Below are 13,830 nucleotides of genomic sequence, written 5' to 3'. Positions count from 1 at the left end.
TTAGGCCATAGTCAAAAATCCTTCTAGTGGTTTACAAGGTCTTCAAGATCTGGCCATAATTACCTTGCCAGTTATATTTATTGCCTTGGCACGCTCCATCTGAGTTATCCTCTGAATTACCTGCACTTCCCAAAATGCCCCTTGATGATTCAAATCTCCATGTCTTCAGCATGTGGTACTTAATAGACATCTTTCCTTCTTATTCTTTGCCTGGTTAACCCCTTTGAGACTTAGATCACTTATCATTTCCTCCTGGAAGTCTTCTTTGACCCCTCCCAGTCTTGATCAGGTCTCCCTGCTACTTGTTCTAAGAACAACTTGATCTTACTTCAATCTTAATAGTCAGTTGTTGCAATTATGTTTTTCTATTCAACATTTCATCTTTCTTCCCTACCGTAAGTTCCATAAGGAAAGACTTGGCTTTACTGATTTTTGCATAGGGTCTAATGATTTGCATAGGGTATAGTACAGTACCTGACACATATTAGGAGCCAAATAAATTTTAAATGAATAAATTAACCAATGAAGTTCCATATTCTTATGACCACAAAATTCCAGAACTGTGCTCAAGGAGGCAGAAAGCAAGGAGAAAAAATACGGCTCATGTATATATACCATCTTAGGCTAACATATGTGTAGTTGACCTACATAATTACCTCCACAAGGTAATTACCCAGCAATGATGCCCTCTCCTGGATCTCTGGATGGCTGATGATGCACCTTTGCCCTTCTGTTATCCCTCTCTTTCTTTTACCTTTGAGATTCAGTTTGAGGGACAAATGACTTAACCCATACTCAGGGTTCATATTCCTTAGAAACATGTGTTCACTTGCTCTTATAAACTAAACATGTATCTATATAGCCAAAGCAGGAGACGAAGTTCTCAGCTGAATGAAAGGAGCAGTTAGTGTAAAGAAACAGCACTACAGAACAGGAAAGAGCTTGATACCCAGAGTCTGCATACCTCAATCTAAGTCCCAGCTCTTTAACTAATGTTACAGAACAAATGACCAGCATTTACCTTTTTATCTGTGACTTCCTCACTTGCAAAATGTGAATAATAAGATAATATTGAAAGATAAAATTTTGGTTATAATAATGATAATTCTGACAAAAATTTGATAAAAAAATACTGTACATAATAGCTATCATTTTCTGCACATGTACATGCAAGATAGTATAAATTTTATATTCTTGATTTTCTTTCTTACACAGTCCACTGTAGCCTTATAATCTCTGTGGTACAGATGAAGAAATAGTGGTTCAGAAAGGTTTAGTAATTTATTCAACATCACACAGCTGGTGAGTAGCAGAACCAGGATTTAAACCCAGATTTGTATCACTCAAAGGCTAGGGTTTCTAACCATTAGACTACACTGCCTACTTTTAAATTCATAAAAATGCAATTTATGTATTCAGTTATTCCTATTGAAGCACTATGATGAAGCAGAGCCCATGTTATTAGTCAAAGTAAACATTTTGAAAGTTAACAATGAACCAAATTTTTCCATCTGTAAAATGAACGAGTTGGATCACATTAAGCAAGACATCATATATCAAGCACTCTGCACAGTCCATAATACAGTGTAAGTATTCAGAAATGCTAGCTATCATTACTGTTATTAGACTAAGTTCCTTTAACCATCTATTTTCTATAATTCTGAGACATTTCTTCCATCTTGTCAAAGGGCTAGGGATTCACGTCAGAAGAAACAAACCTAGAAACTGGGCATTTATCTTTGGAGATGGTGAAGACAGAGGCAGCATTTTGGGACTCTAAGGAACTGGTGTGCAGATGAGCAACCACAAGTATCCGGGAAACTGTTACCATTTTGTAGGTGCTAAGGATCTGCTCCCAACTCTTTTAAGTAGCCCAGACTCACAATTCATTCTATAGCTAATTAAGATCACAAATATGATCACGTTTTTCCCTGTGGGCTCAATACTATAGGAAGGGTAATTGCACATTCTGTTTATCTCTTGGGGAGAGGCCTATGCACTGGTGAGACTAGGCTATTGCAAGAGCACCAAAGTACTTTGAAAAATACCAGCTTCAAAATTCTTATTCACTGAAAGCTGGTGGCCACCATTATCCTTCCTATTTAATGAGCGCAGTCCATGGGCTACAATAAATCAAACAGAGGTAAATAAGCACTGTTGTCTACTAGGAAAGCCAGGTAGACAAGAAATGAAGAATCCAGAGAGTAAGGCAAGACTTCATGGACTGATATGATCAAAACCTAGGGCATACAGGATAAGGTATAATGAAAGTTAAAGCTTTGCAGGAGGAGTCAGAATAGACCAGAGTTGAAACATCACTCAGGGCTTTTTCCAAACACAAGCCTAGTTAAGCCTCACAACATTGGGGGTACAGGTATGATTAACCCCAGTTTATAGATGAGGAAACTGAGCTTCAGAGAATTCAAGTGACTTCTCGGAGGTTACAAAATTAAGAGAATCAAGGGAAGGGAGATAGATAATTAAACGTAAACAACTACTGTGTCAGATTTTAAGAAAGATTTAAACAAAGTGATATAGGAGAATAATCAGGGAAGAGGTTAGGGTAACATTAGCTAGATGGAGTATTTATTAGTTACATATTGCTATACAACAAATTACTACAAATTTAGCAGCCTAAAACAACACATATTTATTTTCTCAGTTTCTGTGGGCTGGGTACCTGGGTACAGCTTAGCTGGGTCCTCTTCTTAGGTTCTTCTGAGGCAGCAATCTAGTTGTCAGCTGGCCTGCATTCTCATCTAAGTTTGACTAGGGGATAAACCACTTCCAAACTCACTCAGGTTGTTGGTGGAATTAACTTTCTTGCAGCTGTAGAACTGAGGGTCAGGCTTCTTGTTGGCCATTGGAAGAGAAACGCCCTAAGTTCCTTACCACCTGGACTTTCCAACATGGCTGCTTGTTTCATCAAGTTGATAAGGAAATTCTCAAGAAAGACAGATTCTTATATAATGTGACATAATCCTATGAGTCATATTTCATTACCTTTGCTATATTCTATTGGTTAGAAATAAGTCACAGGTCCATCCATAATCAGAGAAGGGGATTACACAAAGATGTGAACATTAACAGGCAGGAATCATGGAGGTCATCTTAGTCTTAAAGATTCTAACCAGTAATTTTACATAGCCTTAATCTAAGCAAAATGTACTAGCCTAAGCAGAGTTCCACAATGCATGCATGAAATTGACACATCTGAGAAAATAGAATTCTGTTATTTGTAGCCCCATATACAACTAAACCACTAAAGACAGTTCTTCGACACATTAATTTTATTCATGCATTTTTCATTTTCTTGTAGGCTATGCTGAATTTAGGAAGAGCATCCTGAAGGATGTTCTGTGATTATACCAACACTATGATCACCTTTTACTTTTGCTTTTGTAGATTTTGCTGATTTCACCATTTCAATCAAATTCAAAGAAAATGCCAGTTCCACATTGCTAGTCTTCCTCTAGAATTATACTGTAAAACGAACTTCTAAATTTTAATTTCCAAATCATCTTAGAATTTTTACATACCAACCAATGTATTTAGATTATTGTAGCCTATAACAATCTGAGCCATATAACAGCTGTTTCATTTTTTAATCTCAGTGTAAGTCAAATTTATGTGGTAACATACCAGCTTCTGAGACGAGATGACAACTCTGAATAACTGAAGCTCACAAGGTCATGCACACCTCTGCAATGAGGAACTCTCTAGTCTAACATCTACTATCCTGTTATCACCCTCAGATAATTTGGTAATTAAATTATTGTCATGGTATACCAAAGAAACTTGAGTCTCCAAGGAAAGATTTTATTCCAATAAATACATTCTAAAGAATATTTCTTAGACAGAAATAGATTTAAAATGGGAATTTAGGCTTTTAAAAATATCACTGCATTGATTCTCTTCAAATTTTCTAGGTACAGAAATAATCTTTTACTAGAAGAAAATGGTAAAAATGTTGAGAATTTAAGGGAGAAAGCCCAAGATTTGGGATTAGATCAGCGTTGAGATCTACTCCCAAATTTTCTGAACTTGCTCAGTTTCTTTTCTTGTAACTTTTGGGTAATACCCTCCATGGGATTTTTATGAGAAGTTATGAGATCTTTATGAGAATTTAATTACAAATATAATAACAAATAAATACAATAAAATAATAACAAATATAGCAATAACAAATATAAAGTATGTGAGATTTTGATTGGTACCACCTAAAATTTTTTAAAAACATAATTATAGCTCTTCATAGCTTGAAGCTGAGCAGGAAGACCTGCATCAGCACCTAGATTTTTTTCCTATTCAACTGCTTATTATCCTCAACTCCAACTGGCAATTTCTCTGACTCTCATACCTGGCCTACCTACATGTATGACTTGATTCCTCTTTCTGCCACCTTTCATGATTGCTGATAAGCCCTCACACCACTATTCATGCTTCTCTTTACCTCACACGCACTCCAAATATACCCAAGAAAAGTTTTTCTCACCTGGCCTGTCATGCTCACTTGGAAAGCTCTCTGCTGCCCCCATCAGTCATTGCGAGACAATGCACACAATGTCCTGAGGAAGTTCACTCCCTCCCAATAAACCATGAAAAGTTGGTTTGCATTGGGTTCCAGCAGAAGGAAAATTAATCTGAACCTCACAGTGGCAAAAATAAAGAAAACCTATTGTGTTTTATAAATTTTTATGAATCAACTTGCCATATCATCCTAAAGTATGTTTTTAAGACGGTAGCAGGGAGTGGCAGAAAGACTCCTAATTCTAGTAAACCCTATAATTACAAACCTAGCAGAACCCATTGATGAATTCCAAGAACATATCCTAGAATGGCCTTGGGTCTTATGCCTTACAGGCTGCTATCATAAAATACCATACACTGGGTGGCTTAAACAACAAACATTTATTTCTCATTGCTCTGGAGGCTGGAAAGTCCAAGATCAAGGTGCCAGCAGATTTGACATCTAGGGAGAGCCTGCTTCCTGGTTCACAGATAGTCATCTTACTGCTGTGCCCTCATGTGGTGGAAGAGACAAGGGAGCCCTCTGGAGTCTCTTTGATAAGGCCATTAGTTCCATTCATGAGGGCTCCATCCTCATGACCTAATCACCTCCCAAAGGCCCCACCTCCAAATACCATCACATTGGGGATTAGGTTCCAATATATGAATTTGTGGAGAACACAAACATTCCTTCTACAGTACCTTTTGACTAAGTGAGATAATAAGTCAAGGCAATGTGATTGTTGAATTTGTAGCTCAGTCCTCTATAAACAAAAGAGACAAAAAGAGACAAGGGAGAACCATGCAGAACAGTGATTAAGAACTTCAAAGTCAGAGACCTGATTTTGATTTCCTTGATAATAGAAATTTTAGAGAAGATACTTAAACTCTGCAAACTGGAATTTCCTCTAGAAAATGATAAGGAGAATAGTATCTGCTTAGTTGCAAATATTAAATGTGATAATATATTGCATGGCCTTCATCATAGTGCCAGGACATAGTTCAACCATTATTTTAAATGATCTTCAGGAATTCTTATCTGGCTGTTATGTTGATGGGCAGGTAGGAACCACAGAAATTTATGTTTATATTGAGTAAGGCCTATCAGACACTGCTATACCTGGAAGCCATAGTATCTGAACAAAGAGCAAATAAATATGAAATGTTTTGAGATATTACCTTATAATATTCTATTTGAATTTTAAACTTATTATTCATTTAAAACCTTGCTAAGGTAATGAAAAGCCCTGAGCATTACAAACAGCATGATCTTTTTATTGTGATCATATCAGAATTTCTGGCTTCTTTATGAAGAAACTAAACCAATTTTGAGACAGATGTTTTGTGTGAGTGTTTATTATGTTTACATATATCCTAGTTATAAAGCAACAAAGCCAGGAAACCACTGTGAATAAACAGGATGGCAGGGTTTATAAAGCTAATGCAGTGATTAGAGCCATACTAACAGAATTGCAAGAGGACCTGGCTGCAGTTAATGTGCTTTAAATGATTTTCCATCACACTTCTGTCTCTTTATGCCAGATTCACTCACCTTTTCACCATATTCATACCAGATTATTTTTTAAAGTACTCAAATGGAGAGGCCACCTATACCCAGTACATACCTAGGATATTTGCAGGACTGTTTTTCTCCCCTTAATCCTAATCCCAGCTTTCATATTCTTGGCCCCTCACTGGAATTCCAGTTGCTGGACTCCTGTATTTCCTTCTCATGGCTTTCCTCCCAATATTTGGGCTTTAACTTTTCTTTTTTTTTAAAGGTATCATATATTTTTTATTTATATATTTTTAAGTAATCTCTGTGCACAATGTGAGGCTCGAACTCACAACCTCAAGATCAAGAGGCACATGGTCCACTGACTGAGCCAGCCAGGTACCCCTGGGGTTCAACTTTTCTACCTGGTTATTGACTTAATTCAAACCCTAGGGTCCCAGGCCTTGGAACACCTACTTTCACTCAAAGCCAGACTCATCTGCCCTCCTCTTCCTTCAGAGGAACACAGATAACAAGAGTAAGCTCAAGATGATATTATTAAATGTCGTGTGATAGACATGGAGAAAGAGCATTGAAAGTAATCCCTATGCTGTCATTATCCCTTGTACCAGGAACTTTCTAAGTTTACAGCAAAGTTCACTGTGTTACAGGAAATGTACCCAAGTTAAAGATGAATCCCCTAATCTAGAGGAGTTTATCACCTTTTTGGAGAGATGAGATATAAGCATAGAGAAGTTTTAATTTCAAGACAAATGAAAATTTCTGCTTCTGGCCAGATGTATGCTCCTGCCTAAAACAATAAAAAATGATAACCAATTTTTTTAAAATTGCTTTCATGACATTGGAGAGTGGATGAAGGACAGTGCTCACTTAAAGACAGGTGATCCCTATAGTTGCTCCAGCTTATTTCCTTACGAAAGTTTCAGATCATGGTGCAGGTAGGGGGAATCAAAGCAGAGCATAGTGGACCTTCTAACATGAGCAGACAGAAGTAAAAGTCTGTGAAATATGTGACTATAGTTCTTAAGACAGTGCACCAGAGAGAAGAAAGTTGCATGGAGAAAGAATTTCTAACATTTATAAAGGGATCCTTCAGTGTTCAGCTGAGTAATAATCAGAAAATATATGTGAGGAAACTACTAGGAGCTGAGGAAAGTCTCCCAAAAGTAGTAAAGGTGACAGTGCCTAATACTCATACAAGGCCAGGAATAGTGTCTGTTCCCACTAGCCAGAATGGAAACCCTCATGATTCAGTGAGCTTCAGGTAGACTATACAGAAGCGTCTTCCCTCAGTAGTGGGATATAATTCTCCTCAGACTGAGTACTGCTACAGTTCTAATGTATCTTAAATGCAAACTTTTCTAAATAACTTAAATGTGTTCCAGAACAAAGGACAAAAAATATTTATAAGATAAAAAGGTATACAACACCAAACAAGGTAAAACTTTTAACATATGGATTCTAATAACAAGTTGTCAGATCCAAAAAAGAGACAAAGAAGCAAAATACAACCTATAATAAAGAAAAAAAATAAACAAAAATGACCCCAAATTGAAGCATGTGTTGGAATTAGAAGAAAAGGACATTAAAATAGTTATTACAGCTATATATATCATGCATTCAGAAATTTAAGTAGAGAGGATAAAAAGATAGATAGATATAGATAGAACCAAATCAAACCTTTAGAGGTAAAAATACAATGTGGGAGTTGAAAATAGACTAGATAAGATTAAGAGCAGATTAGATACTGCAGAAGAAAAGATTAGTGAACTTGAATACATAGCAATAAAACTATCTAAAATGAAACAAAGAGTTTTTAAATGGATACTGCATCCATGAAATGTAAGACAATAGCAAGCAGCCTAATATATGTATAATTGGAGTCCCTGGGTTTTGGGGGTGATGTAGGTGGTAGAAAAAAATGAAGAAATAATGGCTATAATTTTTTTAAAATTTGATAAAAACTATAAACCCATAGATCAAGAGGCTAAAAAATCTCAAGCACAGGGGTGCCTGGCTGGCTCAGTTGGCAGAGGATCTGACTCTTGATCTCAAGTCGTAAGTTTGAGCCCCATATTGGACATAGAGCACACTTAAAAAAAAAAAAAAATCTCAAGCACAATAAACCAAAGAAAATATGCAAAGGTGCATCAATAATCAAACTGCTCAAAATCAGCGATAAAGAAAAATATATTAAAAGTAGCCAGAGGGAGGAAAAAAGTCTTATTACATACAAAGAAACAATAATCAAGACAGCTGATTTCTTGGCTGGAGACAACGCAAGCAAAGAAAACAGAAGAAACAACATCTGTCAATATAGAATTCTATACCTAGTGAAAATATCTTTCAAAAATGAAGATGAAATAAAGACTTAAGCAGATATATTAAAACTAAAATTCATCACCAGCAGAGCATTACTACAATAAATGTTAAAGGAAATCCTTCAAGCAGAAAAAATATTTATATCAAATGAAAATGAAAATCTACACAAAGGAATAAAGAACATCAAAAATGATAACAAAATAGGAGAATATATTGCTCTAATTATTACTTAAAAATCTCTTTTAAAAAATAATTAAATGTTTAAACAAAAGTAATATTAAGATAGTGCATTGTTTAAACATTTATAAAAGTAAAATGTATGACGCTAATATCACAAAAGCTGGGAGACAAGAAAAAGGTGTATACTGTTGAAAAGTTCATATAACAGTGATAAAGTGGTATAATTTTACCTGAAGATAGAATGTGATGAGTTAAAGATGTATAATATAAAACCTAAAGCACCTACTATAATAAACAGAGTTATAGCTAGTAAACCAACAATGTAGATAAAATAGAATTATAAAAAAATAAGTTAGTCCAAAAGAAAGAAGGAGGAACAAACGGAACAAAAACCAGGTGAGACAAAAAGAAAGCAAATAGCAAGATGACCAATTTAGGCAAAATCATATCAATAATTACATTAAATTTAAATTATCTAAATACTTGAAAAGGTAGAGATTATCATATAGATTTTTTTAAAAGTCATACCTATACACTACTACAAGAAACATTCATTAAAGAAACACATATATTAAAAGTGAAAATATGGACAGATATATACCATATTAACATTAAATCAAAAGAAATTTGGAATGTTGGCATTAATATTAGACAAAGTATATTTCAAAGCAAAGATTATTTAGAGAGATAAAGAAGATCATTTCATAATCCTGAGTATTAATCATTAATCATAACATTCTTAAACATTTATGTACCTAATAATACAGCTTCAAAATATATGAAGCAAAAATTGATAGGACTTCTAGAAGAAATAGAATAATTGATAATTATAGTTGGAAATTTCAACACTCCTCTTCCAATAATTTATAGAACAGACACAAATAAGTTAGGATTTGGATTTGAATAACATTATCAGCCAACTTGACCTAACTAATTAATATTTATAGAACACCCCACCAAACAACAGCAAAATACATATACAAGTGCACAATGAGCATTCACCTATATAGACCATATTCTGGGCTGCAAAATAAGTTTCAGTAAATATAACAGGATTCAAGCCATACAAATACGTTCTTTAATCACAATGTAATTAATTTAGAAACCAGTAACAGATCAATAAAGATGAATAAAGAGCTTTAGAAAATCCCCAAGTATCTGGAAATTTAAAAAACACATTTCTAAATATCCTGGGGATCAAAAAAAAAAAAAAAGAAATCAAAGAGGATATTAGAAAAGATTGCAAACTGGATGCAATGAAAACACAATAAATCAACATCTCAAAATTTGCAGTACAATAACAAGTGAGAAACTTACGGCATTAAATCCCTCTGTTAGAAAAGAAGAATGGATTCAAATCAATGACATCAGTTCCAACTGAAGCATCTAGAAAAACAAGAAGTAATTAAACTCAAAATAAGTAAAAAGAAAGCAATTACAAATGTAAGTGTAAAAATGAATGAAACAGAAAAAAATAAACAATAGGAAAATGCAACAGAATCAAAAGCTGGTTCTTTGAGAAAATCAATTAAATTGGTAAACCTCTCCAGTCAAATATATCAGGAAAAAAAGGGGGAAACAAATTAGCAATAGCAGAAATGAAAGAAGTGACAACACCACAGATTCTACAAATAGTAAAGGATAATAAGGAAATATTACAAAAATTTTATGCCAATAAATTAAATAGACTAATCCTTGAAATACACAAACTACTAAATCTCACACAAGAAGACACTGATAATCCAACTATCTCTATGCCTATTACAAAAATTGAAGTTATATTTAAAAGCCATTCCACAAAGTAAACTCAAAGCACAGATGACTTCACTGGTTATTTCCACCAAACATTTAAGGAAGAAATATCAATTCTATAAACACCCTTCTATAAAACTGGAGAAGGAATACATTCCAACTCAATCTATGAGGCCACTGTTAGTCTGATATGAAAACATAACAAAGTCAAGTATTGGGTGCCTCAGTTGGTTAAAAGCTTCAACTCTTGATCTCAGCTCCCATCTTGATATCAGGATCATGAGTTCAAGTCCCACATTAGCCTTCATGCTACTTAAAATAATAATAGTAAAAATCAAATCAAATCAAAACATAATGAAGTCATTACAAGAAAAGAAAACTAATGACCAATATCCCTCATAAATATTGGTACGAATATTGTAATCAAAAATTTAACCAATAGAATAAAATAGTATATACAAAGGATACTATATCATGACCAAATAGGGTTTATCCCAGCAATGAAAGGTTAATTTGACATTCAAAAATGAATCAATATCATTCATCATTTTAACAAACAAAAAATGAAAAAATATATAGTTATCTTAATAGATATAGAAAAAGCATTTGCTAAAATCCAATACCCATTTCTGATTTAAAAAACAAAACAATAAAAAAAAACCTCTCAGACAACTTGCAATAGAAGTGGACTTCCGCAATTCTAATAAAGGGCATCTATCAAAAACTTACTGCTAATATACTTAATGGTGATAAAATAGACTCTTTTCATAACATCAGGAAAAATACAAGGATGACCACTCTCGACACTTCTATTATTATACATTGTACTGAAGGTTCTATTTACCATCATAAAGCAAGAAAAAAATGCAAATTGGAAAGGAAAAAGTAAAACTGTCTTTATTCATAGATGATATAATCCTATATGTAGAAAATCCCAAAATCCACACAAAAAAAGCTAATAGAACTAACAAGTGAATTTAGCACTATTTCAAGAAACAAGATTATCATAAAAATCAGTTACATTTGTATATAATAGTAAAAAATTAGAAATTATTTTTTAAATATCATTTCTGGAACCAAGAGAAATATCTACAATACTTGGGATGAGTATGAATGAAGATGTTTAAGCCATATACAGTGAAAAACTATAAAATATTTCTGAGAGAAATTAAAGAAAACAAAATAAATGGAAAACTATAATGTGTTCATGGGTCAGACAATTAAAATTGTTAAAATGCTGTGCTAAATTGAAAAGTGTCCCCACAAGATCTATGTCCACCCAGAACCAGTAAATGTGACTGTATTTAGAAATACAGCCTTCACAGATGTAATCAGGTTAAGATGAGGCTATGGTAGAGTAGGATGGACCCTCATTCAATGACTGTGACCCTTATAAAAAGAGGGAAATGAGGACACAGATACACAGGGGAGAAAGTCATGTGAAGACTGAGGCAGAGATCTCAATGATGCACCTATAAGCCAAGGAACACCAAGGATGGCTGGCAACTATCACCTGTTTATGGCATGACTCTGTAGTTAGTCAAGGACAAATCCAAAATATAAGAAGCAGCAAATCAATAGAGATTTTGTGATACTATATGCCAGGCACTTTACACACTACATTATTTAATTTTCTTAATGATCCAATGAAGTGATATGATCAACTCCATTTTACAGATGAAGAAACTAAACCTCAAAGGAATGAAGTAATTTACAAGAATTGTGCAGCAAATGGGGGGAATGTGAATTCAGACCCAGGTCTGTCTGAACAGATCATTTGGTTCTTACTCAATAACACACTATAGTGGATTATTCTGATTTCTGTGCACCCATTTAAATATACCTGTCCACTATGAGAGTGTGGGAGATACGGCAGAGGATAAGTCACTCAATAAATAAATGCCCATCAACTCTTATCATTCATTTATAACAGAATTTTTATCAGACAACTATTTACAAAAACCCAACAACTTGCCCTATACGAAGCCCTCAATGGCAACAGATATTTATTTTAAAGTCAAAGACACAGAGTTTTTGAGTTGTAAGGAACTATGCTTCATTAACATGATGCTGTATTTTATACTTAAGAGGTATAACCCCCCTGAAACTCAACAGAGATCAACATCTCAAGGGTCTTTCATTCTACACTGAATTCATTAATGGACATTGTTCAAAACTCTGGGAGGCAATGTAAGAGTCCAGATGTATGTGAAACATTATCATCTCTCTACCACCCCATGTACATGAAAGGAAAATAAACAAATAAAAAAAAGTAATAGATAGAAAATCAAGAGTAGAAACCCTCTAAAAAAGAATTTACTAGTTTTCAGGAAGATGCATCAGGTCTTTTGTAGGCCCGATTAGTATTCATCTTTGTATTCAACTAGACAAGTAGACAGCATGATATATGCAAAGCAGAGGCTTCTTAATACTGTCCATTCAATATAGACAGTTACCATGTTATAGATACTGCTTTTCCACTGATATATCTATTAAAAATCACCCCAAAATGGATTAAAGTTTAAACGTAAGACTTAAAACCATAAAACTCCTAAAAGAAACCAAAGGGGAAAAATCTCCTTGGCATTGGCCTTGACAATGAATTCTTAGAGGTGACACCAAAAGCATAGGCAACAAAAGCAAAAATAGGCAAGTGGAATCACATCAAATGAAAAACTTTCTGCACAGCAAAGGAAACAATCAACAAAGTGAATAGGCCACCTATGGAATAGGATCCTGAAAATATCTCCAAGCCATATAACTGATGAAGGGTTACTACCCAAAATATATAAGGAACTCCTACAACTCAATAGCAAAAAAGCAAATAAACCTATTTGCTTTTAAATGTAAAGGACCTGAATAGACATTTGTCTAATAAAGACTTAGAGATGGTCAACAGGTATATGGAAAGATGTTCAATATCACTAGTCATCAGGGAAATGCAAATCAAAACCATAAGGAGATATCACCTCACACTTGTTAGGATGGCTGTGATCATAAAAACAAATCAAAAGAAGTGTTGGTAAGGATGTGGAGAAAAGGGAACGCTCATACACCATTGGTGAGAATATACATTGGCACACTTACTACAGAAGGCAGTATGGAGGTTCCTCAAAAGAATACAAAAGAGAACTACCATATGATCCAGCAATCTCATTTCTCGGTATATATTCAAAGGAATTGAAATCAGGACCTCAGAGATATTGCATTCCCACATTCACTGTAGCATTATCCATGATAGCCAAGGCATGAAAACAACCACTGATAGATGAATGGATTTTTTAAAAATGTGCTATATGCATACAATGGGATATTAGCCTTAAATAAGAAAATCATGCTGTTAGCAATAACATGGATGAACTTGGAGTTCATTATGCTAAGTGAAATAAGCCAGACACCGAAGGACAATTACTACATGATCCCACTTGCATGAGGAATCTAAAATAGCCAAACTCATAGAAGCAGAGAACGGAATGGTGGATTCCAGGGGCTAGAAGGAGGGGCGAGCCAGATGGCATTGGTCAAAAAGTATAAAGTTTCAGTTATGCAGG

General features: G+C 34.4%; 1 long non-coding RNA gene across 2 annotated transcripts in view; it reads right to left on the bottom strand.

The window, feature by feature from the left end:
- The window catches only part of LOC118536220 (uncharacterized), a 207,305-nt gene that overhangs the window by 40,781 nt on the left and 152,694 nt on the right, over positions 1-13,830 (bottom strand). For both annotated transcript variants that reach the window (XR_013442159.1, XR_013442160.1), the window contains exon 4: positions 9,845-9,913. This is a non-coding gene — a long non-coding RNA (uncharacterized LOC118536220). The remainder of the gene's footprint in view (positions 1-9,844; positions 9,914-13,830) is intronic.

The sequence above is a fragment of the Halichoerus grypus genome, chromosome 10, assembly GCF_964656455.1.
Source record: "Halichoerus grypus chromosome 10, mHalGry1.hap1.1, whole genome shotgun sequence".
NCBI lineage: Eukaryota > Metazoa > Chordata > Mammalia > Carnivora > Phocidae > Halichoerus > Halichoerus grypus.
The sequence above is the reverse complement of the archived record's forward strand: the minus strand, read 5'-3'. Positions and strand labels throughout refer to the sequence as shown.